At 42.1% G+C, this 15,653-nt stretch overlaps 1 protein-coding gene across 3 annotated transcripts in view; it reads right to left on the bottom strand.

Moving 5' to 3' along the window:
- LOC138292044 (dehydrogenase/reductase SDR family member 4-like) overlaps positions 1–15,653 on the bottom strand; it is a 628,908-nt gene that overhangs the window by 296,142 nt on the left and 317,113 nt on the right. The window lies entirely within an intron of this gene.

Here is a 15,653-nt window from a genome sequence, read left to right on the forward strand (position 1 = left end):
AATTACAATAGTCGTGTTCTGATGCCTTGTCTTTATAAGTGGCCATTCGGGCGTCACAAGTTGCCGATTATGAAGAATTTAGAGACTGCAGTTTATGTAGTGATTACAGAACCCCATGTATTATACATGGACTTACAAATGGATAACAGTGTATCATGGGAATGTTTTTCACCTGAATGACATCAAATAGACTCTGAGGTGAAAAACATTTATAACCTCCTATAATTTTGTTATGCATGACCCCTAAAATCATCTGGTCCTGCTTTCAATAGCTACGTAGAGGTAGAGGTGGAATGAGGTAGCCATAAATTACATGGCCTCTCCTCCCTGTTGTAAATAAAATAATAAAAGATGACACCCACCCCAACCCCATGACTCTATGTATCTTCCCTTCCCCTCAGAAGCAGTGGTCCCTACTCTCCGGTGCCATTCTAACTGTCTCTCAGACTGCCCTGCCTGAACAGCCTGGGATTCCTTTTTGATGTAGCAAAAATGGTTAACAAGTTCTGTTCCTATAGTAATCCTTGTGGCAATGATGCTCATACAAGATTTAACTTATAAACAGTTATTTTTATTTTTGCCCATAGATACTGGTGTGAATCCAATGCTAGGGTGACCAAGAATGTCTGCATCATTCTTAACTGATAAATATATATATCGAATACAGAACTTAGAACACAGCAGGAGAGAGAACAATCCGACTACCAAGAACATTCTAACTCCTTACAGTACTACAGAATCTTCCCCCTTTCATTAATTTATTTTTTAAACTCTATTAGACAAGTATACGCAAGAATCAAAATAAGATAATATCACTTAAACATTCAACCACAAATGAACATTTCAAATTTTTAAGGTTTCCTAATAATTCTTCCATTTGAAGTTTTCATAATTATTGCCTTTTGAGTAAAATCATCATAATTGGTGTCTTTTTGTATATCATCAGGAGAGCTTTTCTCACTTCTACAACCTGAATCTGAACTTGAATTCCCATCAGTATTGACATTCTCATTCTCATATGAGCAATTCGTTGGATTAATGCCCTTCTGATTCAACCACCAATAATTTGTAACTACATTTTGTTCACATTCTCTTTGACTTATATTTTCTGTAGCCAATGCAAGGTGACTTAAATGCCACACCTCAACATTGTCTAACAAGGTAGTGTTATTCATCACTTTCACAACTCTTTTTGGCTCACTAAATGTATTTTCTCCCTTTTCAACTTTCCTTGCGTTTTTTTCCGGGACCCATTGACCACCTTCCGACCTTACTTGTTTTACTCCATGTTTATGATCAAAGTCCAGTTTATTTTTTCTTTGTGAATCTATGATACATTTCTTAACTTGTTGAATATCATAATTCACAATTTGTATTACTACCCATCACTAGGATATTATCCTGAAACAATACCACTCCTGTCATATCACCAAATAGTTCCGTCATGAGCCTTTGAAACACTGCAGCAGCAGATGCTAGTCCAAAATACATACGCTGGAACTGAAAACATCTAAATGTTGTACAGAATGCCGTTATACTTCTCTTGAATGATTAAAGGAAATTTGGAGATATACCGAAGAGAGATCTTTAGTGCTTCTCCTAATCACTGGGAGTATTTTGTCAATTCTTGGAAGAGGAAATTGTTCAACTAATATACTGTCATTTACATATCTAAGATCCACACAGAATCTGATTTTACCATTGGCTGGCCTTGCAATGACCACTGGTGAAATCTACTCTGATGCCTCAACTGGCTCTATAAGGCTAGCATCTTGTATTTTATTGAGTTCATTTTTAACTTCTTCCCTAACTATTAGAGGTATGTTTCATGTTTTTATTCTATTTTTTTGAGTGAAACCTTTAAGTTTACCAACTTTGCCATTAAATACATTAGGAAATTGTTTAGGTATTCAATTCTTTGTTTCCTCCCCATCAGAAGTTACTAGTACTTGTTCTGGACTATTGGGATCTAAAACTATGTGTAGTGCCTTTTGGTCTTTCCACCCTGGAACTGATGGTCCATTTACTGCAACTTAAAATTTACAAGTAGCTCTTCTGCCTTTGAATTTAAATACAAGTAAATTGAATCCCAAAATGTCAATTCTTTTCACCTGTAAAACTTTCAGGATTCATGTCTGCTGGTTCTATACAATAGAACATATACATATACAACTTTTCTTCCCATACTGAATGGGAAACAATAGTAAAAGGTGAACCCGGATCTGCTGTAACCTGTAAAGGAATACCTTCAAATTCGATTATGCATGAAGGTTTGTTGCAATCTCCACTTTTCACATTTAAAACAATATTTTTATTACTACTATCTTTTTAAAGATAAGATCCTTCAGATACATGATCAGAGTTACTGTCTGAGGACTCAGAGACGCTTTCAGTGAGGCAAGCCACTCAATTTTTCTTCTTATCTTTCTTCCTGCATACTCTTGCAAAATTTCCTAAAATTACACATTCAAGACACTTCACATTTTCTGCTGGACACCTGTCAAATCTGGCCGTATGTGCAGTAGTCACACAATGCAAACACTTAAATTCATATGAACTTCCTTGGTTTACTTTTTCTTCGCTCACAGTCTTATTGTGCTTAACACTTATTTTTTATAGAGCACTTTTGTTTTCCTGTTCCCTTCAGAGATTTATTCACTGACTGATTTTCAGATGAAGGAGTCACAGCTTTAGCACACCTTTCTGAGAGTTCTGTTTTTTAACTAGTGTGATGATATCTTTGAGGCTGGATTCACTCTCAACCCATACCCTTTCTTGGATATTTTTGTTCCTAGTGCACAATACAACTTATGCCCACATTAAGACATTGGCGGTATAAAATGGCTAACGCCGCGGTGACAGCCCCCAAAAGACCGTCACCGCAGCTACCATCCGTTCATCAGATTATGATCACAGCTGGACTTCTGCCACAAGAAAGGCGGCTATCCGGCCGTGGCCATACTGGCGGATGGTGGTAAGGTGGCTCTGCTACCACCAGTACCGCCACACCAGTAGACTGCCTCCAGCTGTATCATGACACATGATACGGCCTGGCGGTGTTCTGCTGGTGGGCGCTGCTGGCGGTAGCAGCACCCCTTCCCGTTAACTGCCAGAAGACCACCTAGGTGCAGGTAAGTTGGGCTTCCAGACAGGGGAGGGGGGCGAGGGGTGTTGTGTGTGTGAGTGTGGGGTTGTGTGCATGAATGTGTGAATGTGTGTGTGAATGCATCTGTGTGGGTAGTATTGTTTGAGTGGGTGTATGCATGTGTGGGAACGCGTGTAAGAATGGAAATTTGAATGCGTGTCTACATGTCAGTGTGAATGTGTGTACAGATGTGTGTGAGCATGAATGGATGTATGCGTGCATGCCAGTGTGAGTGAGTGCGTGTATGGGTGGTGCATGTTTGCGAGTGTGTGCTTGTATGGGAAAGTGGGGGATCGGAAGGGGGGAGCGTGGATGGAGGTGGGGGGCATCTGGGGAGTGTTTGGAGGGGTGGGTGAGCCTCCTACCGGGGAAGGAATTCCCTGTCAACGGAATTCCCTGTCACTGGTAGTCCCTACCACCATGGTTTTCGTGGCATGGCTAATGCCACGAAAACTATGGCGGTAGGCAGGCTCAAAATGCTGCCAGCGGTACAATAGCGGCGCCAGGCTGGAGATTGTTATCTCCGGCACGGCGTCTGCTACCGCCATGGTAGTAGGAATGGTAAATTGGTGGGTTGGCTGAAGCCAACTCGCCACTGTCATAATGTGGCCAGATGTACCACCAGTCTGTTGGCGGTACTACCGCCACATTACCACCTACCGCCAGGGTCATAATGACCCCCATAATGTCTAATCAGCTCATCATGTAAATTGCCAAATCTGCATTTAACTGCTAGGTTTTTTAGCGCAGAGAAGTAGTCTTTAAAATATTCATTATGCTCTTGTTTACGTTGAAAGAAAGCAGGCTTAGAAACAGCAACACATACTATAGGTGAATAATGCTCGTCCAAATCTAAAATAGCGGATGTAAACACATCAAAATCACCACCTCTTTCACGCTTCTGCATTTAATTGTAAACTCTGAGACTTTCCAGTTCTAAACAATGTAAAAGTATTCTTTTCTTTTTATCAGCTAATAAAATATGGCCTTTGTCCTCTAATGTTGCAATGTAGATTAAAATACTCTATCCATTCTTGCCATTTAACATTTGGTTCTCCTGGATACGTTAAACATTCCTTGGTTGTATTTAGAGCTATTCCCCCATCAATTGTGCTGTTTGAAACTTCTTCCATCTATGCACAAACATGTATATTAAGTGCAGAAAATCTTAAATTATTTCAAATTAACTTACAAAATAAAGTATTAGAATAATGCTTACTGTACTTTTTATACCCTTCCTGCTGCTCCACAATGCTTTAAATATTTTAGGAATAATCCTCCAAGAAAACAGCAGGAAAATCAAGTGACAGAGCTAAAATGAACTGAAATGCCAAACAACGGGAAATATGGATGTTCCACAGGTTGACTTTACCTATGAAAGTGCATCCAAGCTTACGCATTGCAGATTGCGGCAGCAGAAACAAACATACGCATGAGGGAAATTAATGACATACACGAAGAGGCGTCAGCAACTATAGCACAAGATAGAAAAGAGCACTTGAGACAGCTGGCACATGCTATAATGGCTCCAATACAACTGTAAACAAACCGTTGAAACAAACGGTTGTATTTCTTTATGTTACACTTAGAAATTAATTTAGAATTCTATAAATAGTACATCATCACAACCGCAATTTAGCTTCAATGTCAATTTCAGTGTTGATTTTTCTCCAAATGCTGCTTGGGTAATCCATAATATAAGTACGATGTAGAGATATCTTCTCACGTAACTTGAAGGTTCAATCCTGTCATCATCAAAACTGCAGTAATCCTTGTGGCAATGATGCTTGTACACGATTGAATTTATAAACAGTTCCTCTTATTATTGCCAATGGATACTACTGTGAATCCTATGCTCCGGCCACCAAGAATGTCTGCAACATTCTAAACTGCTAAATATAGACATCAAATACAGAACTTAGAACACAGCAGGAGATAGAACATTCTAACTACCAATAACACTCTACCTCCTTACATTACTTCAGTTCCCCACCATTGCTACTTCACAGCAGTGAGTTACTGGATTTAGAATTCAGTCATTAACTCTAAAGGGTATCAATGAGAGCCATGCATAGCATATAGAATTACAGATAGGTAACACTGCATTACGGGGATGTTTTTCACCGAGGGGTTCTGAGTGACGTCAAATAGATAACAAGAGCGGAGCTCAAGTGTTCTGTGATGTCTCTCAGGCACCTGAGGAGAAAAACTTCACTTTTTTATCCATCTATAATTTTACGTTATATATAGCCCCCAAAACCATCTGCCCTCGCCTTCAACAACTGAGCAGGAACAGAAGGTAATGGGAAAGCTACATATAACATGCCTTCTCCTCCCTGATGCAAATGTGAAAAATAAACATCTTGCCTGCTATCCTTAACCAAAACCTAATACCTTCCCTGCATTCCTTCCCTTTCCTGCTGTTGTGCTTTCAGCCAAAGCAGACAAGCAGAGGTGTGCTGTCAAGCTCCCAGAGAGCTCTGTCACCTGGCCTGGAAGGCCTTATTGACATCACAACAGATGTTAGCCAGTTTTGTTTATCACCTGTTGTGAGGTCATAGCAAGGAATTATGACTTTCAGAAACTAAAATAACTGATAGAGGCTCTCTATGAGAGCCATAGATAACAATCTCATAAATAGTCATTCGGCTCTGTGTGCTTTTGGAGCCCATTTAGATGTGGAAACAGGCCATTAGATGATGTCTGTTATGAGGACAGTCTTGATGCCAGATTGTGGAGTCCTATTTCCACCCTCAGTATTTGATGAAACCAGTTGAAATAGATATAAATCTGGTGACAAAAATTCAATTTCCCAAATCCTCCTCATAAATATTGCCTACCTGTTTCAATCCTATTGGTGGGGTCAGATTCAAAGAGGTCTTTTTCATGATTGGATGCTCAATTGTTCGTCATGGCACACTCCGCATAGATATTTACTGGTTTTCACCATGTTAAATCTGTTCACCATTCCAGTTATGTCTGTGTAATTCTGGGAGGTACAGTACGTAGGGCTTTATTCAGGCGACTGAATATCCTCGCTCCCCATGTGGAGCTCAGACCAGAAAAGGTGCACAGTGTGTCTTTGGGCTTTTTTTGGCAGACACAACTGTGCCAGTTTTGGTGAGGTGCCTGGATGGACCTAGATTTGGTAGGATCCTTGTACGAGGTGAACTTAATTGTGTTAGTGTCCTGGTAGGCTGGTAGGATATAATTTTGTCTTATTTATTTTATAGTGGGACGGGATGGAGGAATGCATTGCTAAGGTCATGCTTTCCAGAATCATAGCTTCAACAATCAGTGAGATTTTAATGTTATTGTATTTGGTTTAAATTCATTTAAAATGTTCTCTTATATTTTCACTAATATCACTAATCATGTTGCCATTGGTACCAATGGTTATATGATATCATGTCATATGATGTAATGAAATATAATAACTAGTTCTCACTTCTAACAAAACTGGAGTTCTACAGACCCACCTCCCAATTGTTTACAACAGCCGCAAAATCAGAGCCATCCAACTGGCAACCTCATACACATACACACCTTGCTGCCCTAGGTAGGCCCCCAGCAATGATAACGCCTCCTACTGGCTAATGTTCTTCATGATGAACTGTTTAATAAGTACATGCAACAGCATATTCATGGGCATCCTCTGAATCAGGCCTCTCATCTGTTGATTGTTTGCGTTGCGGAGAAGTGCCTCACTGAGGGTGCTGCAGAAGGTGCCTTTTAGGATTATAACAATTTAAGAATAAATAATGGCTTATCATCAGTACGGAGCCTCAGTGTATTGTTCCTGGGATTCAAGATATCATATGAAGGCAAAAGCCTGGCCCCACACTTTTTAAAAATGCTCTCAACTTCAAACACCAAATACCATCAAGAAACAACAGTCATTACTTAGTTTCTTTAACTTTGGCAGAATTTACATTCTAGATTATGCACAACACATAACACAACTCTATGATTTAATTCAACCAGATTTCTCAAGCAGATACTGGACAGTTGAACCCACGTGCATCCTTAGAGGATTGCAGCAAGACATGCTAGAAGCAAATCACTTACACACATGTGACAACAAAACAAATTTGGCCATCAGGTTCACCTATGTCACCTTTAATGAGGGCGAAATGGTGCCCATAGCATACAAATCACATTTGTACTCAAATGCAGAACAATACTTTGCACCCACAGAAAAAAATCTAACTGCATTAAAGATGGCTGCCATTAAGGAGAGACCACTTGCCCAAGGGAAATGCATTATTGTTGTTACCACTGAGTCGGCCTTACAGGCTGTCACTAAAGCAAGCGTTCTTAATGCTAAAGCATTACATCCATGTTAGATTCAAAGGGGAACCTTCCTGACTGCAACTGATGTTGACTACACCTTTTACCCAAAACTTCAAACACAAGAATTTCTCCAATACAAACAGGATTAACCCATATCTACTAACATCTTGTCACTTGAGAGATACCAAACTGTAATTTACACTGATGGTTTAGCACAACCAGCTGTAGGTATAAAACATCAATACTCAGCCACTTGCACAGCTGTGAGAGGAGGGATTAGGATGGTATTTTCCACTCTCAACATACCTACACACAGACCCTGAGGGACTGCACCGCTCATTTGGCTGAGCTTAAAGTTCTTATCTTGGCACTGGAACATATGGATCCAGAACAGCTTTACTGTGTCCAGTCTGACAATGATTATCTCAATCACAGGCAGTTGGACGGGTTCAGAGACTCAAAGGGGAACACCATAAAACATAGAACTCTGTGGAGGAGGATAGCTGATCTAAAGGACAAGCTATCAGATGCTCATGTAGTACATACACTGGGCCATCAACATGGAGTAGATGTTGTAGGAAACACTTTGGCTGATGAAGCTGCCAAATCTGAAGTAGCTACGGCTTCTGTTGCTGGAGTGACTCGTTCTCACACGAGATTGGAAAGTGAGATTCATTCTGCCATGAAAGCTTCAGCTGAAGGCAAGCTTCTTCCAAAAGCGTACCCTGCAAAATATTCCTACCATATCAGTGCACATAATGTTGCCTTTGAGACAATTCCCGGGGTGGGAGATCTAGTGATCCCGAACCAAGACCAGAGGTTAGATCTCAGCAAAGCAGCGCATGAGGGAGTCGCATCTGCTCATGATGGTGTCACAACCACAATATCACTTATACAGAAACACTTCTGATGGCCGGGTCTATGCAAACAGACTAAGCAATATGTCTTTTGCTGTGACATTTGCCAGCAAATAGAAGGCTCCAACATCAAACGCCGACCACAGGAATCCCTCTTAGAGTCCAATAGGCCACTACAATGTGTGTACCTGGACCATTGTGGTCCCTTACAACCTGATGGTGCATACAAATGTATCTTAGTCGCTGCTGATTCTTGTTCTAGATTCCTGTGGGTATGGTCACAGCAGTCGGCTGATGCTTGAACTATTATAAAAGATTTGCTGTCTTTATCGGTACATATGCGGTTGCAGCAGTCCACTCGGACCAGGGCCCCGCTTTAGTCTATAGGTCATTCAGGGACACCATGAGGAAGATGGGTGTTGAACTCCATTACTCTTCCCCATATCATCCTGAGGATAATAGTGTTGTGGAGAGAAGGAATCTTGACCTAAAGCTGTCCTTAACAGCAAGAGTATTAGGTTCAGGCCGCAGTTTGCTTCATCACCTATAAGGGGTCAAGAGAGCACTGAATAATCTACCAAGACAGTCCTTGGGGAATTACACTCCTTATGAGATCCTCTTTGGGATACCTATGTATGTCCCAGATCTAGGCGGCCCTGGTATGGTGGCAGCAGACACACCTTTTGACATAAATGAATGTCTCACTGTCTTACAGGAGCTTCAACAATTCTGTGATGATAATTCATCTGCCAGTGCTGTCACCTTAGCAATAAGGGATTTACCAACAACATCCACAGGTTGTATTCCTAAAGTTGAGGATCTGGTTCGTGAGAAGATTGCTGTGAAGAAGGAATTTGGCTCATCTTACTGAGCACCGGCTCCAGTCCTGGCAATACAAGGCACCAGAACTGTCATACCACCACCACTGCCAGGTTCCAAGGGGAACAGATTTGACTCCATTGACAACATCAGATTGCATCATGTGGTTGATCCTGCACAGTAGACACCAAGGTCCCTTGGGTAGTTACCGGTCCCCTCTCACTACCCAACAGGATATACGTCTTCAAAGAAGAAACAGCAATGTTCTGAATATACCAGTATGTACAACAATGCTACAGATGCCTCCTGGAGCATTGGGAGGGTAGAGAAAGAGCTTCTGCTAATTCCTGTTACCGCTTCACCACAAGAACTGTCCAAGATGTGGCTGTTTATTACTCCAAAGCAACACAAACTGACAACATTGTCTGCTATAAACCTCCACACGAAGTGGGTCCATCCATCAGCAATGAACTAGCTCCTGTGTTTGCACAAATTGCTTCTGGTTACTTCATCGACCAAGATGAGTTTTCTTCAACTTCATCTACATCTGCAACTGAAACTGTTTCAAAGACATGTAAGCTGTACATATGGCTCAAAATAACTATCTGGTCTATCCACGGCATTATTTCTGGATACTTCTGATAATGCTTGCCTTTCTGTTATGGATTGTTTTTTTGACTGTTTTCTTTCTCCTGATAAATGGTCATCATCTTTCTGAATGCTCTTCTGTCGAGCCAGTGGATGAAGTTTAACACCATATATTTCCTCAATTAAGGTCTGAAGACACGTATCCCTTGTGAACATTTCAGCAGTACCAATTCTGGATGGGATAGTTTGGGATAAAGATCCTTTTGATATATATATATATATTGGCCTAGTGAGGTTATCCACATTCATTATGTATTTAAAATTTAAATGACTGATGTAATTACACCTGCAAGATTACATGGTATCTGAAAGTGAAGATGTGAATATGAACATAGCGAATTATAGGGAAATGTTCTGTTATCATCATTGGGGGCATTACTTTCTGCACCAATCAACTAGACACAGAGCAGTATTTAGTTACACACAATGGGAACATTGTTTAACTCCACCGATGGGGAGCCCCAAAACATGTAGACAAATGTGCATCTTTTTTCTGGACATGACACTACATATATTATTTTTAATTACTACCTTCCAAAATGCGGAAAATGTTGCTAACCCACACCAAAATAATCTATTCAGATTCCTTTGTTCCTGGCTTGGTGTTGAAGACTATGAATACTGGAAGAGCACTATTGATATAAAAAGTGAATAGGGAACACAAGATTGGCAAATTCAGAGTAGGGAAGCTTTGTTTAGGGCATACATTATTCTTGTACAAATTGTTATATTTTTAAATGACACAGTTCAGCAAACATCCTGCTTATGGTTAGCAAAAATAAAATAAATTAATGCACCCAGTGTCCCCACACCAGCCAAATTCACCAATTGGTAAACATTCCTAAATGTCACTGAAGAAAAACTAAATGCTTGGGTTCAGAATGGTACCTATAATTCCACGCTTTTATGTCCTGGAGGGTGGTTATTGAGGCCTTTAGATACAAATGGATGTCAGACACCTTTTGTTAATTTCTCAGGGGGTTTCAAGATTAACTGGCCAGACCCTTGCTATGTCTCAGGTCAACACTCTGGTATAGTTACTACATACAGTGTAGGAAAACTGTGACAACAATGGTTACACACTAACACTTTAGCAGCAGTAAAAGAATATCTTAGTCTCTTATCAGAGGAAGTAGACTTGCAGGATTGCTTGCTAGGTCCAAGGAAACTCCACTCTATAAGATTCCTGTATTCCATATACAATGTGATCTGGAAGCTTTCTCAAATGGAAGCAGCTGCAAGTTTTAGGCAGATAGATAAGGAAAATAGGCAAAAGGCTTTAGTTGTTGTAGGTAAAGGCAGGAACACTCTGTCTAACGGAGTATATACACTTAATAATATTTTGTCATCTGTGATTGACATTATTCAGAATGACATGTCCCTTTTACAACATGGGCAAAGAGAGCTGCGTTCCATTATGCAGTTGGGTTGGACATTGCAGATTCTAAAACATGGCAACGTCCCTTGGAAATACATCAATAGTAATGAAATGTTTGCTGCTTTTATTTTGTCAAGGGAGCAACAGATACTAGCGTAAAAGGAAGGAACTTACACCATGTTTAACATTAAAAAGTTTGAAAAGCTGCCTTTCACCATAGCAGAGATACCATCAACAGTATGGTTAGGACATGAGGTTATAAATCTGGCAATTTCCAACTTTTATTTCCCAAAATGTTTGAAACATTTTGCTGTGGGTAAATACGAGTGGCTAGGAGATAGCTATATTAAGGAAGAGTAGGAGTTGCCTTTCGAGTTCAAATGTATGAACGGCGAAACAGAGGTCTTTAGGAGCAGAAGCAAATGTGAGACCACTGTTAGTCATTCAATGACTTGCCAACAAGTGTCTCTTCACAGCTTTTGCAATGCGTAGATTGCAAACTTGGTATGCTTTCTGAAGGATACTCCCATCCCTTTAATTCATCCAGCATTTCACATACTTTTGAATAGAAGTTATGTAGTTCTGAACAATCAGAGTTGCTGCGTAATGAGATTGGGAAGTGCCTATGCAATTTCAGTTTCTCAAATTGTAACTTGTTGTGGACACTTTTTATCCCCCCCAACACAAGAGATATAAGTAGCAGACATGTGGCCTCACATTGATTCTATAATGTAAATTTTGACAAGCTGAACAGACTGTTTCAAAAACAAATCTCCAGATAGCAAAATTATCAGCAGAGATACAATCCTTATTAAATACCAACTTCCCCGAGCACTTTTGAGAGCTGGTCTGCAGAATATTCAACACCACAAACACTGCAGGGATTTTTTAAAGTCTGTCATGTCTGTATTTGTTTCCACCTTCCAGGCTGTCTTCGGAGGCATTCCTTCAGCTATCCATTCACTCTTTGAGTGTGTTTGGCGTATTTCCTATAACTTTGGCACTGATTGGCAGAATACTGCTACTGCTTTTTCTGATACGCAGTGGTTGTGCTTTCTCAGCTAAGTGGAGTAATGGAGCTACCACCAGCCCAGCTGTGTAGTGAACACATGATGTGGTACTTTGGCGCTCCGTTGCTGGAAGAATTGGAGCATGATTGGTCATTGTCGTTCCGACCAGTCGAGTGCATCCAGAGTGTGTCCTGCTGTACAGCCATTGACTCCTGTGGACAAAGAACTGTTAGTGTTCCCAATGAGGGTTCATTCTCGGTCGAGCCCCATGAGACTGAGGTTGATTTGTGAGGCCACTTATTAGCCACCACTTGTGAATTACTTGGCTCCAATGACATCTGGCACTATGGATGGTGCTGCCTATGGAGGTGATCCTAAGCCTTAGGCTTTTGTGTACTTCTGCACCGTGGATCCTTTTACCAATCCTGTGATTGATCTGACATCTGCGGATGTGTCGTACTTACTGGATGCACTCCTGTTTGATGATTTTGGAGACCTTCTACACGATCTTACCTGTTGTTGAATAAATTCAACCATTGGCTTTTTTCAAAAGTATAAAATGTGATACCAAATTGCTTTATTAATTCAATTTGCATTTGGACTGCCTTGCTTGACATGGTTGACATTACATCTCTTTTGTATGTTTTTAGCTTAATTTTAGACTTTTAGCTAAGAGCATTTTTAGTTTTGGACTTATGCAACCTTGCTAGTAAGTTAGCATCCTTGTTTCGGCAATGAGAAGGGTGTGTTGAATCCATTTTAGTTTCCCACTGGGCACAGGAGTTATCTTAGCCTTCGGCATGCAGGCCTGTTGGCCCCACCACCTAGTGACCTTTTACCTATTTAGCATGCTCTGTAATGTTTTATTATTATATTTTTTCTTTTAGCATTTACCATTGCTTACAATTTATAGGAAATTGGTAGAGATAGGTCAGATTTATATAGAAGGAAATTAGTAAACCAGGCCATAATCAGTACTATTAGGCTGAAGATACACCATGTGATTAGTTACCAGTCAGTCAGTCAGTATTGTTGGATATTAGCCCTCCTATGACTTACAGGCCTGCATTGAAAAAGAGAGTGCATAACTAGATAAACTACAATAGCCAACATTTTTGGCCAACTTAAGAAAGTTAGAGCCATACTCACACTTGCCCTCCATAGTTTGATGTGGGTGTGACTAGGGTGGGTGGGGGAGCCTTGTTCTTGTTAGCAGAGTGTTGCAATACAGTGTTGGTGGGTTGAATGGGTACTTGGAAGTGTATGTGGGCTCTGGACTCACTGTTTCGGGGTGCATCGTGATCTTTTTATTTATTTTTTGGGGCTGCACAGCCCAACTTTGGACTCTCTGGTCTTGTTGGGGCTGGAACACTGCAGCCACACTGCAGCCACACTGGGAGAGGTGGTTCAGTCCCCACAGGAACAGATTACATGACAGGTAATGAAAGTGTGGACTATTTCTGATGTGTGCTCCATAGTCTAGATGCTTAGGGCCTGATTATGAGTTGGGCGGTTAACTCCAATACGGCGGTGGTGAGGAGGCTGTCAAACCACCTCACCATCATATTATGATGTTTCCACCAGGCTGACTGGCGGAAACGTCGAATTATGACATTTCCGCCAGTCAGTCTGGTTGCAACAGTGCCACGGCATTAGCCTCGGCTCCCTCAGGGCACTGAGGCCAATGCTGTTGCACACAGCACCCTCTTGAATGCTTGCGCATTGTCTGCCATGTTAGACAGTGCCCATTCCAAGGGTGCTGGTAGGGTATCACCTGCACTGCCCATGAAGTGCTCATGGGCAGTGCAGTGGCCCCCCTGTGTCCCCCCAATGCTGCCTTTTTGCCAGCCTTTTTTCATGGAGGGGACCCCGCATGGAAAGCCTGGGAGAAAGCAAAGTCCTGATTAGCATGACCATAACTTTGGCCACCGCCAACCTGTCGGTACTCCTGATCCCAGCAGAGGCAGTAGTCTCCTGACCGTCTGACCACTAGGATCGTAACTTGATGGTCAGAACACCAGGAGTGCGGCAGTTTGGTTACCAACGCGGGTTTGGCGGTTTGGGGACCGCCACACTCATAATGAGGGCCCTTTGTTTCATTTCCCATTCTCTGGAAGGATCCCGATGCCAGCTACCTTTCTGCATTTCTTCCTGCCGTTTCCATTGGGACTTGTTCCTTTTTCAGTGGTCCAATGGAGTGCTCCTCCTTGTACGTCTTGCCAGTCTTCTTCTCTGGAAACCAGTTACTTGCAAACAGCTGATGCTGTTCTCAGCTGTTTGGTCCATGTCATTTTCTCCCTTCCCAGACGATAAGTAGTGTTAGACTGCCTTTGCCTACATTTTTCCTTTATCGCATGTCAGTGTTTCCTCCTTGCTCAGTGCACTGAATGGCAGGTAACATAGGGGGTCATTACGACCCCAGCGGTTGGCGATAATGTGGCGGTAAGTACAGCCAACAGGATGGCGGTACTTACCGCCAATGTACCACTCCGACTGCCACAACGGTAACAGTTGCAGGGCTGGAGCTTTCCATCTCCAGCCTGGCGGCCGCCATTGTGCCACCTGCGGGATTATGACCCCGCCTACCGCCATGGTTTTCGTGGTGTTCGTAACACCATGAAAACCATGTCGGTAGGCCATATCAGTAACAGGGAATTCCTTCCCTGTCACTGATAGGGGTCTCCCCCGCTTCTTCAGATACCTCTCCACCCTCCCACCCCTCCAAGCCCGCACCCCCCTACATCCACGCCCCTTCACACACACACACACACGCATACACAAACTCATTCACACAAACATACACGCAAGCATACATCCAATCACCCACACTCCGCACACACTTCCAAACATACATGCATACACACATTCACATTTCACAACATACACGCACTCACACGTCCGTACGTACACACAAGCATTCAACACTCAAAACACACCCGATTCACGCACACACCTACATTCATACACCCCAACACACACACACAACACCCCCCACTCCCCTCCCCTGCCAGAGACCCCACTTACCTGGATCTAGGGGGTCCTCCGGCAGGAGATGAGATGGGGCGCTGCTACCGCCACCAGCGCCCGCCAGCAGAACACCGCCAGACCGTATCATGTGTCATGATATGGCTGGCGGCAGTCTATTGGCGTGGCGCTGCTTGAGGTAACAGCACCACCTTACCACCATCCACCAGTATGGCCACAGCCAGATTTCCGCAATTCTTGTGGTGGAAATCTGGCTGTGGCCATAATATGGCGGACGGCTGGTAGCCGCGGTGACAGTCTTTTGGCGGCCATCGCCGCACCTGTAGGCATTTTTTTTCTTAACATATTTTTTGGGGCTCACGTCTTGAGACACTATTGTAACAAGTCAAATATTTTCGTTTTTTCCTCTGTATATTCCCCAAATCCTCCTTTTTATTATTTGGCCTGGTCTTTTGCGTATCTCAAGACCAGAATTACTATTTCTCTATTGACTGCCTTGTGGTGGATACAATGTGGGG

Source organism: Pleurodeles waltl, chromosome 4_2, assembly GCF_031143425.1.
Source record: "Pleurodeles waltl isolate 20211129_DDA chromosome 4_2, aPleWal1.hap1.20221129, whole genome shotgun sequence".
Lineage (NCBI taxonomy): Eukaryota > Metazoa > Chordata > Amphibia > Caudata > Salamandridae > Pleurodeles > Pleurodeles waltl.